This window comes from Staurois parvus, unplaced genomic scaffold (genome assembly GCF_062004578.1).
Source record: "Staurois parvus isolate SC_StPar_1 unplaced genomic scaffold, SC_StPar_1.0 ptg000011l, whole genome shotgun sequence".
NCBI lineage: Eukaryota > Metazoa > Chordata > Amphibia > Anura > Ranidae > Staurois > Staurois parvus.
The window spans coordinates 2,354,964-2,370,558 of NW_028317807.1; positions in this window are offsets into that span (position 1 = coordinate 2,354,964).

Below are 15,595 nucleotides of genomic sequence, written 5' to 3' on the forward strand. Positions count from 1 at the left end.
GTTCATGCACTACTGTTCGTGGTTATATTTATCTTGTGTAATACCATTTTAGTAGTCTATATCAGTGACCAGCGCTTGCTCTATCATTTTTAAACAATGTAACTATTCTACATTATAGCTCAAACTGTGTCTCCCACAGTGGTTTAGTGGTTAGAGCTCAGAACTTACAGCACTTGGGTCATGGGTTCTAATCCCAGTCATGGCTGCATCCTAAAAAATGGAGATCAATTTTCTGGGTTGTGTCTGGAATATTGATCAATTTTGCCTAATGACTAGAAAGTGGATGAATGTTACCTATGTACTGTTCTTCTGCCAGTTAGGAAATGTGCAAGTTTCATGCCGTGTATATTTCATTGTAACATTTTTCTCTTTTAAATCTGTTTCCTTATACAACTTGACCCCCTCCCCCACCCCGTCATCACCTGTCCCATATACAAATCTATGGATCACCGCCCCACTCTTTAACTATCTATTTACTGATCAAGTTAATGTGTCTCATTTTCTATCAGCTACAGCTCAGATCTCACATTATTATACAATTGCTGATTGTATTTCACCACTAGTCTGATTGAATTCACAATTCCTGGTCAGTCCCGTTCCCTGACCTGTAATAACCTTTAGGGCCAGTTCACACTACATGTGTTTCAGTTGCTTTTTCGGCATCACAAACGCACAGAAGGAAGGTTATGTGGTTGTCAATGTCATAGTTCACATCAGCGCTTGCATTTTCAGTGCATTGCAGGTGCTGTAAACAAAGCTGACCACGCTGCATTGTTTCTGCACAGAACTGTACTGGAACACATTGAAACATCCTTGAATGTACTAAAATGCACATGTCCCTAACTACATTGAATACAAAGAAAATAGAAAAAAATAAGTGGAAGGGATACAAAAATGCAATGTAAACATGTCCAAAACGCATCCAAAATGTACTGGAACACACTAAACGCATGCCAAAAGGGCATGAAAAAAACCCATCAGGAACACATCTAGACTGTTTCTATAGTGTGAACCAGCCCTTAGGACTTGTTCACACCATTGGTGGTGCAGAAACGCATGCAAGAACACACATTTTCCAGCACAGCAAAGAAATGCAATGCCCTATGTAGATGTGCGCAGGTACCATGATGAAAACTTTGTTGCACCTACACACGTCTATTAAAAACAGCCCCATTCACAGCCACAAATACGCATGTCACCACACTACTGTGCGGTTAGGTGCGACACACTTGGAAAATAACATAAAAATCAGCCAACATGGCTAAAACATATCTTGAAAATATGGGGACTCTGATATCCGGCGACAGTCCGTTCACGAACAAGAAGCAATTCTGCACCCTAAAACCAACATAGAGGAAAGGGATGGTCAAATTGCTGTGCTGCTTCCAAACCACCTCAGGCATGCCAGGGTCATTATGCAGGTCCTCGATGCCAGTTCTTGCCTGTGGGCACAAAATATCCACTGGCCACAAGTGAAGGTGAGTGGAGGACGTGAAGGTGGATTTCTACCAGCTTCAACCGCAAGCAGTACCACTCCTGAAAAATGAGAGCAAATAATCATTGACACGTCATCATGACAGTCAATTCTCAGTGCAGGCTATCTAGAGTGTCTTTCCTTTTTAACCATTTCAAGAGTTCAAGGAAACATTCTTGGAGCATCTACTGTGTTTGGAAAGGCCAAAGGTCCCCCCTCCCCCAGGCACACTAATGCTTATGCAGGCCATAGACGGGGAGAAAAACGGCCGATTTTTCTTTTAAAAAAAAAATCGGTTGTTCAAGCGGCCGACGTTACCAGCAATGGTAAAAAAAAAATCGGCCGATTTTCATCCCGTCTACAGCCAGCAAAAAGTGTCCCTGCAGAGAGCTCCGCTATTTCTTTGACAGTTCTTTGACATTTATAGCGGTTGCAACAATGTATTTGTATCCATTTAGGATACAGATGTTTTTATTCGGAAACAAATAGATACAATGTTGCAACCGCTGTAAATGTCAAAGAACTGTCAAAGAAATAGCGGAGCTCTCTGCAGGGACACTTTTTGCCAAACTGGAATTCCTCTCATTTTTCATCCTTCTTCTTCTTCTTCTTCTTCTTCATCATCATCCTCTTCTTCTTCTTCTTCTTCTTCTTCATCATCATCCTCTTCTTCTTCATCATCATCCTCTTCATAATCATCCTCTTCTTCTTCATCATCATCCTCTTCTTCATCATCCTCTTCTTCTTCTTCATCATCATCCTCTTCTTCTTCTTCATCATCATCATCCTCTTCTTCTTCATCATCATCATCCTCTTCTTCTTCATCATCATCATCCTCTTCTTCATCATCTTCTTCTTCTTCATCATCATCATCCTCTTCATCATCATCATCCTCTTCTTCATCATCATCCTCCTCTTCTTCATCATCATCCTCTTCTTCATCATCATCATCCTCTTCTTCTTCTTCTTCTTCTTCATCGTCATCCTCTTCTTCTTCTTCATCCTCATCTTCTTCTTCACCATCATCCTCTTCTTCTTCTTCATCATCCTCTTCTTCTTCATCATCATCATCATCATCCTCTTCTTCTTCATCATCATCCTCTTCTTCTTCTTCTTCTTCTTCATCATCATCCTCTTCTTCTTCTTCATCATCATCCTCTTCTTCATCATCTTCTTCTTCTTCATCATCATCATCATCCTCTTCACCATCATCCTCTTCTTCATCATCATCATCATCCTCTTCTTCTTCTTCATCATCATCCTCTTCTTCATCTTCATCATCATCCTCTTCTTCATCATCATCCTCTTCTTCTTCATCATCATCATCCTCTTCTTCTTCTTCATCCTCATCTTCTTCTTCACCATCATCCTCTTCTTCTTCTTCATCATCCTCTTCTTCTTCATCATCATCCTCTTCTTCTTCTTCGTCAGCATCCTCTTCTTCTTCTTCTTTTTGTCTTCCTCTTGCAGGTCACTGCTCATGTGCAAATTTTTTATCAGTAAAAAATCGGCCGATTTGCCCATCATTCCTGCGAAAATCGGCCGATCGGCAAATTCGGCCGTTTTTTTTTCCAACTTTACCGAAAAAAAAAATCTGCCAAAATACCGAAAAACGGCCAAACAAATAGCCCACTAACGATCCGAAAATCGGCCGATTTTATTTTGGCCGAAAAATCGGCCGATTTTCGACCTATCTATGGCCTGCATAAGATATGGTGTGGCCCTAGGGTCAATGTGTGTTTAGAATACTTCCAAAATGCACATACAAAAACACTCCATCCAAATGCATGTTCCATTTCTATAGCATGTTAAACAGAAGAAAAATGCACTTACATAATGTTAACATGCCCAAGTAAAAGTAGACAAAATCCACATCCTTTTATTCTGGCTTCACATACATGCATTGTGGTCTAACACCGCACTCCTGGGCAAATCACATGCAATTTGTGTGCGTTGCAATTAGAGACAAACATTTTCCACACCTCAAATTGCACCGCATCTGGGCCAAAAATGTGCAGGACCCTTTTTCAGGGTATGCACATGGGTGTGAATAGGCATGCCATCCAATTTGGCAAATCGCAATACGCTTTGTGTACCAATATTGGTGTGTTGGTAACTTCACCTAGAAAGCCGCAGCAGGTGGCATGAAGGGGTTGCGGTTGTGATGCGGTGCAGCGCTTGCACAGAAAACACTGCAAATTTCACATCGCATCTGTGTGACACCAGAATGTGCCAATATGTGGCTTGACAAAGCACAGTGGTCAGTGCAGATTATTTTCAATCCATGTTTTTTGACACTTTTCATTCACTGGTTTAACTCAGGTGATCGTTAATCACAATTATCTCCGGAGATCACATGCAGCCCCTCAACCATCTACACATATCTCTGGAAATCTATACAGATCTCCTTGAAAAAATGTCTCCTCTCTTCTTCGGAAAACAATTGTCCTCCACCTCATAAACAGGGGGACAGAGAAGACTTCTCCTTGATAACTAAAATCAGATTATCTGTGCTTAATAAACATACACCAATACTGCAAATGCATTGTACTGTCCAAGGCATTGCACACTAACACCTTGCACACTAGAAATGTCAAATGCGTTAGTGTGTACAGTGCATGAGTGTAAAATGCTTTAGTGCACACTGCAGTGTACAACGCATTGCATACTGTAATACACTGTACAATGTAATACCGTGTACACCCACACATTGTAGACTGTAATGCACTGTACAATGTAATACCGTGTACACCCACACATTGTAGACTGTAATACACTGTACACTATCATGCAGGATAGAGCAACGCATTGCACACTGTGATACCGTGTACACCCACACATTGTAGACTGTGATGCACTGTACACTGTCATGCAGAATCCAAGTAAGTGGTTAATATCATTGACCCATCAATACTCAGGAGCTAATGTACAGATAAGTAGCATGTGCACCAAGTGAGATTCTGCTAGGCCCCACCCACAAAATTGCAATTACCTGTCCCTCACATGTTATAAACATATTTGCAATGGCCATACTTACTTTACATATAAGGATCATCTCCTCAGTTGAGAACTGTGCTCTCACCATGTCCAAATGCCACTAGAGTTCTCAAAATATACGACACACAGCAAACCGCCAACCACTCCTCATCCACTGACACTCCCCACAACCACTTCCGGGTGCGCGCGCACGTGATGACGGACTTCTGGGAGGACAGCCGCTCGTGCGCCATGGGGTACACCTGTTTGGCGCTTATTCGTATGCGATCGCGCAATTTTGTACCCTATCGCGCATTGTTATGCGCGGCTATGATAGCTTTCGTGAATGTGTGTTACTTAGTGATTTGTTTAACCTTGGCTAATATATATTGGTTTCCAAAGGCCAAAAATCAACACAGTGTGGACTATTTTCTAACTGTAAATCGAATTGTAGAACACCTGTAGCTGGCTGCACAGTGAATGTGACGTATTCATTGGTACATAATATTGTGGTGCAAACTGGTTCTTTTTTTTTTGTTTTGTTTTTGAAAAAGCCAGTTTGCACCCACTTGAATATTCACACTCTTATATAATCTACTCAAATGTAGCTTGTAAGTATACAAAGTAACTATTAAGGTTGGTCATATATTGAACATAAAATAAACACAAAAACAACAGTCCAACATTTATTAATCAAATATATCTTCATTTATTTGGTCAGCAGGAACAAGTAGGTACAGTCAATATCTTGGTGAGTCACAAAAAGAATAGCATTGATGTGGCGAAAATAAAACACTCCTGCTCATAAGAGCTTACAATCCAAAGATACTTCTAATGAACTGTGTGTGCTCAGGTTATAGCAGGAAACAAAGGGGAAGATGAATCAAGTAACATTTTCGTGCACATAAGATTTACTTACACAATCACTTAGTATGAAGATCCATTCGCAAAAAAAGTCTACACATCAAAATATAAAGAAAACAAAGCATGTGCAAAAAAAACCCTCCCACCTCTACAAATCCCCTCCCACCTCTACAAATCCCCTACACATACATTTGTCAGCAGGTTTGTCAGAAAAATGCATTGGAGTCTAAATAAGCAAGCAAAATTAAAACAAGAGCAGATTTTAAACAAAACGATTGACATGTGTGAGGCTTTCAATGCAAAGAGAAAACACAATCATTCTGCAATAACACACAAACACTTTACAAGGCCAAAAATATGCAAACATTTCCAGCCCACTTCCAAACACAGCCTGAGTGGTGTCTGGGGCAATTCAGCACAAAATCTCTTCTTCCCCCAAACCACACCATGCAAGGACTTAGTCACAAACCACACGGCCTAGTAAGAGGCCAAATCACTCCCTACTGCACGTCTTTATATAAGCTAGGGTGTATTTGGAGCGCCAAACAAGGCCCCACCCCCAATTAAGCCACACCCACCACTGACCTTAATTTGGTCAGTGAAAGTGTTTTCACCTGATGAATCCGCTTCCTACCTGCATTAACCCTTGGTATACAGGCCCGACAAATCAGAAAGATATATACAGTGAAATGTACGTGTGCAGCATACAACAGAACATTGAGCAGGGATGTGAAAGGGAACCCCAATTGGAACCTTTATTGCTACTATGGTCACAATTCCCTCCAGATTCTCGCATGAGGTAAGACAGTCACATGACCACATCTTGTATGCAATACTGAAAATGACAAATCGATTTGACTAGTATGGTGAATTTCCCATCAATTGGCGAAACACTCCAGAAATCAAACATCACCAAACATTACACTCTGGGCAAAGCGGATTTACAAATCATGCGACTTACAGTAATGTTGACCATTTCAATGCAATTTTCAAAGACATCTGACACAGATCTCTATGCAAATTGCAACTAAAGTAGAACATGTACTACTTAAGAAATCAGTGTTTGAAACACACCCATGTGGTCGCTCTAATACAGTGTTTCTCAACTCCAGTCCTCATGGACCCCCAACAGGTCATGTTTTCAGGATTTCCCTCAGATGAAACAGCTGTGGTAATTACTAAGGCAGTGAAAGTGATCAAATCACCTGTGCAAAATAATGGAAATCCTGAAAACATGACCTGTTGGGGGTCCATGAGGACTGGAGTTGAGAAACACTGCTCTAATAGCAGACAATAGGGTGAGACTTTGCAGACGATTTACAACTTGCATGTTGTGCAAATCACATGCCAAGTCCCACTCAATGTGCACGCTATTGGAGCGTTCATATTGTTGTGGTTCAAACTTGGTTGGAGCGGCAAGTAATAATAGAGTAATGAATACACTACTTTTCATGCAATTTGCTGAGAGATCGGTGTCGGATGTCTTGCAAATTGCACTTGAAATCACCATGTACCCCGACTTTGAAATCATGCAACTTCTATGCAAGTCACATGATGTGACTGTGGTGTCAATAACACCACTTAGAAATCTGCTTTAATGTGACCGGGTGGCCCCCAGTAACATTGTTTGGGATTGCCATGCAATTGGCATGACAGGCGACTTGCAAATCGTAGACCAAGTCGCACCCTATTGGCCACTGTAGGCTCTGTTCACATCCAATTGGATTGTGAACTCGTGCAACTTCACTGTAAGTTGGGCAATTGCCGCATCGGATTAGATGTGACAGTGGTGTTGGCCCCCAGTAACATTGTGTGCAATTTGCCATGCAAAGAGCAAGCTGCTGGCCATGCCAATCACATGACAAGTCGCATCCAGGGTGTGCAATTTCAGGTGCGATTTGTGCATTGACATCGTACCTGATATTGGATATAATGAATGTGAATGTGAGTGTATTAACATACGCCATTTGTTGCAGCGAGAGTTCAAAGGTATTTGAGAATTGTGGCCATTTATTAGCAATTTAACATCTAGACTCAAATAGAAATCGCAATGCTACACACAATTGAAAACACAGCTAGTTAGTAATTCTCTAGAAAACACAGTAAAATTGGCAACTTAAAGAGTAATTTTCAATTGCATATAGTGTGAGCGAAGCAGGAAAATCAACAAAGGAAATAAATCTTTGAAGGCGTGCGGTACCTGCCTGCTGGGATAAGGGTCTGCTATGCATTTGGGGGAAAAATGCACGCCAGGATTTGTGACAAGTTTGATGTGTGGATTCACCAACCAAGTCTTTTCTCTCGCTCACTCTTCTGAATGTCTCTCTTTATCACTCTTCAGTATGTATATCTCGCTCACTCTTCTTCGTCTCACTGGCTCGCTCTTCTCTCTCTCTGTCAGCTCTTTGCTTGCCAAATCCTTCACAAAAGTGGATGGAGTGTAAACCATCATTATCAAATCTATTAGTGCTCCAGGCCCTTACCTTATCCCATTGTATGACATTCACATAAGGTGCAGCTTTGAAGGTGTTTCAACAGACAAGGTCTCATTCTAATTCACATTTTAGGGATCATTTAGACAGAAAGCAAAGATGTTGCCAGAACATCTATTTGAAGACAGCCACACATGGAAATCATGCTACTTCCTTGCCGTGGTTGGGATTCAAACCGACAACCCTAGAGTTGTGAGGCAGTAGTGCTAACCACTAATCCACAGAGCTACATTGCTAATCCAGCCTGTATTTCTGTGCTGTGAATCAATCCTAGGTCCCTGGGCAAGGTCAGTGTAACTACCAGATATCTCCAATGTGACACAAATGTTGTGCTATGTTGCCAATTCAGATGTATGTTGGTTCTATGTATCCCAATACAAAGGATTGCAATACTAATACAGGCGTACCTCGGTTTAACAACGCCTCAGGGAACGTCATATTTGGGGTACAAATGCCAAACCATTTCAGTTCATTGTTCTGTTTACAAATGTTTGAATAATTTGGTATGGGCATGTGGCCTCGCTCGCCCCCCCCCCCCCCCCCCCCTTTCCTGACCTGCTGGGCTGCATGCTCAGATAAGTATGTGTTATGGATTTTGGGGGGTACCCCATGCTGTTTTTTATTTAATTTCAGCGTGGAGTTACCCCTTAACATCCATACGAGACCCGAAGGGCTTAGTATGGATGGGAGGGAGGACCCCACGCCGGTTATTTAAAACACTGTTTATAAATCCCTGCAATACTTTGACATTCAACTGTCAGTGGGGAACTCCGCCGACAGCTGAAACATGAGCGCTGCATTGGTTTTCACTACTAAAACGCCACATGAGTTGATAATGGATTGTAGGAGCGACAGCCATGTGTTAATGTTTCAGCTGTCAGCGGGGTTCCCCACTGACAGCTGAATGTAAAATAATTCCCTTTATTGCAGAAATAATAAAAAAAAAGCGTGGGGTCCCCCCTCCCATCTGTACCAAGCCCTTCGGATCTGGTATGGATATTTAGGGGGAACTCCACGCTGAAATTTTAAAAAAAACAGCGTGGGTCCCCCTCAATATCCATACCAGACCCTTATCCGAGCATGCAGCCCAGCAGGTCAGAAAAGGGGGGGGGACGAGCGAGCGCCCCCCCCCCTCCTGAACCATACCAGGCCACATGCCCTCAACATGGGGGGGTGCTTTGGGGCAGGGGGGCTAGGCTTTTCCCAAATAACCCGTTCCCAAAACTTGTGGTTGATCTAAATAAAAAAGTGGGATTGGCACGTGAAGCACACTTATTAACCAAACGGGAATGTGATATGCTGACAGTTGATACATATAATATTCCCACCTTCTATGTAATCCCAAAAATACATAAAAATCCCTCTCAACCACCGGGACGCCCTATAGTATCTGCTATTGGTGGCCCCCTGGAACCAATAGGTAAATTTGTAGACGACTTAATCAAGGATCTGGTCTTGGAACTCAGATCTTACGTAAGGGATACGGGGGATGTACTTAAAAAGATTCTAAATGTAAAAGTACCAGAAGGTGCACTCCTGGTGGGCATTGATGTGGAATCATTGTATACCTCCATCCCACACGCTTGGGGACAGAAAGCGGTGGCCCATTTTCTGGAGATATACTTTCCTGAAATGGAGGCTCAAAATAAATTTATATTGGATTTGCTTGAGTTTATGCTGACCCATAACTGTTTTCAGTTTCTGGGCTTCTTCTATCAGCAAATATGTGGTACCTCCATGGGAGCACCCTGGGCCCCGGCATTCGCATGTTTACATCTAGGTTTGTGGGAAGAGGAGCTAATATATCCCTCCACTCCCTATAAACAATATGCAATAACCTGGTTGCGATACATTGATGATGTCCTAATGGTATGGGATGGAGGTATGGATGAGCTTAAAAGCTTTATGGAATTTTTGAACAAGAATGATAGAAATATCAAACTCACTTATACAGTGGATAGAGAGGTGATAACTTTTTTGGATTTGTCAATCTCTGTCCACGAAAATGAACTGGTCACTAAAACATTTAGAAAGGAAACAGCGGCCAATACACTTCTACATGCTAATAGCTATCACCCAAGGAGTTTAAAACAGGGAATTCCTATTGGTCAGTTCCAGAGAATAAAAAGAAATTGTACAGAAGAATTAGAATATAGACATGAATCTATCCAGCTCTATAAAAGGTTCAGAGAGAGGGGCTATTCACATAGAACCCTAAGAAGAGCAAAAAGAAGAGCCCTCGGTAAAACAAGAGAGGAACTAATTAATAAATCAAAACCAAAGGCAGCTGCGAATACTGAAAACCAACCGGTAAGATTCATAACTAAATTTGGACAACAATGGGATGAAGTCAAGAAGGCCCTGGACTCCCATTGGCATTTACTAACTCAAAATCCGCAGATAGCGAGAGTGGTAGGAGAGAGCCCCCATATGGTGGCAAAACGAACTCGGAATCTAAATGATATATTAGTACAATCAGAATTTCAGAGGGCACCACAAAGAAACTGGCTAACTAGGAAGACTGGCGTATATGGTATGTTTCCATGTGGTCATTGTCAGATTTGTCCATTTGTACATAAGTCCAATCAGTTCTTCAACAATGATAACTCTAGGATATTTCAAATACGAAGCTTCATTAATTGTTCTAGTAGTAAAATGATATACATGATAGAATGTCCATGTAAAAAGATATATATAGGTAAAACAAAAAGAAGCCTTAGGACTAGGATCGGTGAACATCTGAGAGACATTAGAAATGAAAATAGAAATGTAAGAAAGGGAGAAAAAGAGAACCCACTGGCGCAACACTTTAAAGAAGTACACGGGGCAAAACAGATGGTCTAAAAGTAAAAGGGATCTTTCTGCTGAATATTTCGGCTCGTCGGGGTGACTTTGACAAAGTCCTCCTACAAAAAGAAAAATTCTGGATTTATACCCTAGGGGCACTTGTCCCATCTGGACTAAATACAGAACTCAACTTTGGGGTATTTTTGAAATGAATTCCCTTGAACTCTTTATATACCCTGAGTTATAATCTACATTGCGATATCATATATATGAATTAAATATGGGCCTCTGGGGACAAAATATGAATCTAACTATGCAATCTTCTCTACTCCTGTTGGGTGGTGAGCATATAGAATAATAGGATTGATTTTGAAATTCTGGTAGCTGGACCTGGTTTTGATGTTTCCCTATGTGAACATGAAATATGCTAATAATAATCTCCTCTTTATTATCCTCTTGGAAGATGACTTGATCCACAGTAATTAGGCTCCTCTTCTATATCCAGCAATCATTTTAAAATTCAAGATATATGTTTTAATCCACTTTGGATATTCCCAATGTAGTGATATTCTTTCAACACAAGATGGCGAGGTGGAGACTTTTTGGTATGCAATTAGTGCACCATATAAGGCAAAGGATTGAAGTCCCCTCCCAGTTCTGATGAAGTCTGCGGTGATTGGCGGACGAAACGCGTCAACGTATTGACGTCACTACGCTCGGCGTCTTCACTGGGTGCGGCGCCCACGAGGCGGGAAGGAACGGCGGTGTCACAGCTACCTGTTAGGTAGGCCCAAGACCCTCTGAGAACTACCAGTGGGCTACTATCACAGCGGTTCGCAAACGGCAATCCCTCAGGGAAACATACCTTCCACCGGTGGCAAGTTATTTAAAGCTTACGGCTGTTGAGATTTACAGAGCCTACATGGTGTTAATAGGGCATGTTTTATGGGCCTAATTTACCCTGTATACTCGGGGAATTTTTTGGAAATCCTCTTTGGAGGAGAATCTACATATATATATATATATATATACGCTATCCTATTCAGGTATTTTTTGCTGTGACATAGCCACATCCTTATAAAACCGCAAATAACCTTCTCAAATTGAGCAATTTTTGGAAACCCTTTATTGGGTATATTAAACTCAGGTATCTACGGCCTGCTATATGCTACATACACATTATATGTGTTTGAAATCCACGCATCGTGTATACCTGGTTTCACACCCCCATATGCATCTTTGAAAAAGCATCAAGGACCTGATCTTATTTCAAGTCGACAGGAGTCTTCTTGATCCTTATTGATGGTAATATATCCACATTTTATGTGTGTTTTGCCCATGATCTATACATTTATTATTACCAGACCCTTATCCGAGCATGCAGCCCGGCAGGTCAGGAAAGGGGGGGGGACGAGCGAGCGCCCCCCCCCCTTCTGAACCATACCAGGCCACATGCCCTCAACATGGGGGGGGTGCTTTGGGGCAGGGGGGGCTCCCCCACCAAAGCACCTTGTCCCTATGTTGATGAGGACAAGGGCCTCTTCCCCACAACCCTGGCCGGTGGTTGTGGGGGTCTGCGGGTGGGGGGCTTATCAGAATCTGGAAGCCCCCTTTAACAAGGGGGCCCCCAGATCCCACCCCCCCTACGTGAACGAGTCTGTGGTACATGGTCCAGCAGACCTATTCACAAAAAAACTAAGTGTGGTGTAAAAAAAACACAGTACAGGGTCTTTGACAAGTCCTTTAATAAAACAATGTCCCCCGAAGTAGATCCAACGTCAATCGCGGCGGCGGCGGCGGCGGCGGCGGCTGCGGCAGGGACCCGAAAAAAAAAAAAAAAAAAGGTTCCGCTCCAGTCCCAGGCTTCCAGCCTTGTGAAGAAGAGGCTAGCTGACAGTTCTTATATAGGTATGGGGCGGGGCCAGCTGGGGACATCATCCGAGTGACCCGCCCCATGTCACATGCTTGCTGTTCCCGGCTGGCCCCGCCCCATAGCTATATAAGAAATGTCAGACTGTCTCCTGCATTCAGCTAGTTAGCCTCAGTGGAGAGACAGGGTGACATTTCTCAAATAGGTAAGGGGTGGGGATGATGTGCCCGGCTGGCCCCGCCCCATACCTATATAAGAAATGTCAGCTAGCCTCTTCTTCACAAGGCTGGAAGCCTCGGACGGGAGCGGAACCTTTTTTTTTTTTTTTTTTTTTTTTTTTTCTGGTCCCTGCCGCCGCCGCCGTGATTGACGTTGGATCTACTTCGGGGGACATTGTTTTAATAAAGGACTTGTCAAAGACCCTGTACTGTGTTTTTTTTACACCACACTTAGTTTTTTTGTGAATAAGTCTGCGGGACCATGTACCACAGACTCGTTCACGTGGGGGGGGGGGCCGGGATCTGGGGGCCCCCTTGTTAAAGGGGGCTTCCAGATTCTGATAAGCCCCCCGGCCGCAGACCCCCACAACCACCGGCCAGGGTTGTGGGGAAGAGGCCCTTGTCCTCATCAACATGGGGACAAGGTGCTTTGGGGGGGAGCCCCCCCTGCCCCAAAGCACCCCCCCATGTTGAGGGCATGTGGCCTGGTATGGTTCAGGAGGGGAGGGGGGGCGCTCGCTCGTCCCCCCCCTTTCCTGACCTGCCGGGCTGCATGCTCGGATAAGGGTCTGGTATGGATATTGAGGGGGATCCACGCTGTTTTTATTTTTAATTTCAGCGTGGAGTTCCCCCTTAATATCCATACCAGACCCGAAGGGCTTAGTATGGATGAGAGTGGGGACCCCACGCCGGTTATTTAAAAAACTGTTTATAATTCCCTGCAATACTTTGACATTCAACTGTCAGTGAGGAACTCCTCCGACAGCTGAAACATGAGCGCTGCATTGGTTTTCACTACTAAAACGACGCATGAGTTGATAACATATCATGCGGGATTGTAGGAGCGACAGCCATGTGTTAATGTTTCAGCTGTCAGCGGGGTTCCCCACTGACAGCTGAATGTAAAATAATTTCCTTTATTGCATAAATAATAAAAAAAAGCGTGGGGTCCCCCCTCTCATCCATACCAAGCCCTTCGGATCTGGTATGGATATTAAGGGGGAACTCCACACTGAAATTTAAAAAAAACAGCGTGGGTCCCCCTCAATATCCATACCAGACCCTTATCCGAGCATGCAGCCTGGCAGGTCAGGAAAGGGGGGGACAAACGAGCGAGCGCCCCCCCCTCCTGAACCATACCAGGCCACATGCCCTCAACATGGGGGGGTGCTTTGGGGCAGGGGGGGCTCCCCCCCAAAGCACCTTGTCCCCATGTTGATGAGGACAAGGGCCTCTTCCCCACAACCCTGGCCGGTGGTTGTGGGGGTCTGCAAGCGGGGGGCTTATCAGAATCTGGAAGCCCCCTTTAACAAGGGGGCCCCCAGATCCCGCCCCCCCCCTACGTGAACGAATCTGCGGTACATGGTCCAGCAGACTTATTCACAAAAAAACTAAGTGTGGTGTAAAAAAAACACAGTACAGGGTCTTTGACAAGTCCTTTATTAAAACAATGTCCCCCGAAGTAGATCCAACGTCAATCACGGCGGCGGCGGCAGGGACCCGAAAAAAGAAAAAAAAAAAAAAAGGTTCCGCTCCCGTCGGAGGCTTCCAGCCTTGTGAAGAAGAGGCTAGCTGACATTTCTTATATAGGTATGGGGCGGGGCCAGCCGGGGACATCATCCCCGCCCCTTACCTATTTGAGAAATGTCACCCTGTCTCTCCACTGAGGCTAACTAGCTGAATGCAGGAGACAGTCTGACATTTCTTATATAGCTATGGGGCGGGGCCAGCCGGGAACAGCAAGCATGTGACATGGGGCGGGTCACTCGGATGATGTCCCCGGCTGGCCCCGCCCCATACCTATATAAGAACTGTCAGCTAGCCTCTTCTTCACAAGGCTGGAAGCCTGGGACTGGAGCGGAACCTTTTTTTTTTTTCTTTTTTCGGGTCCCTGCCGCCGCCGCAATTGATGTTGGATCTACTTCGGGGGACATTGTTTTAATAAAGGACTTGTCAAAGACCCTGTACTGTGTTTTTTTTACACCACACTTAGTTTTTTTGTGAATAAGTCTGCTGGACCATGTACCGCAGACTCGTTCACGTAGGGGGGGGCCGGGATCTGGGGGCCCCCTTGTTAAAGGGGGCTTCCAGATTCTGATAAGCCCCCCGCCCGCAGACCCCCACAACCACCGGCCAGGGTTGTGGGGAAGAGGCCCTTGTCCTCATCAACATGGGGACAAGGTGCTTTGGGGGGGGAGCCCCCCTGCCCCAAAGCACCCCCCCATGTTGAGGGCATGTGGCCTGGTATGGTTCAGGAGGGGGGGGCGCTCGCTCGTCCCCCCCCCTTTCCTGACCTGCCGGGCTGCATGCTCGGATAAAGGTCTGGTATGGATATTGAGGGGGACCCACGCTGTTTTTTTTTTTAATTTCAGTGTGGAGTTCCCCCTTAATATCCATACCAGACCTGAAGGGCTTGGTAAGGATGAGAGGGGGGACCCACGCTGTTTTTTTTTTTTTTTTTTATTGCGGACCTTTATTATTACATTCAGCTGTCAAAATAAATATTATCTAGACCTTTGAAATAAGTAAAATCATTACAGAAATAATTATAAAGGATAAGAAACAAAAATAGAATCACTAGAACTAAGGAAATCTAATTAGATTACATGAAGATATGCCGAGTGCTGTTTATTAAACACAATAGACGCGACCGAGTGGCGGCTGTCAGAGGAATCCACAGTAAGATTCACTATTAGGCAGTGGCTAAAAAGCAAACGCCCATGGCAGAAGTCTAAAAGGTGTTCTGCACATGCTCAGTTGTATCTGCCAAAGACACTGCACGGGCATCTAGATTTTTACTGTGTCGATTTCCTTGAAAAAAACGATTTTTAACACATTCTTAATTTTTTTGGAAATAGCAGATATTGTTTAAAGTGAAGTCCTGATATTTGGCAAAGCAAATTTCTAAGTGAAC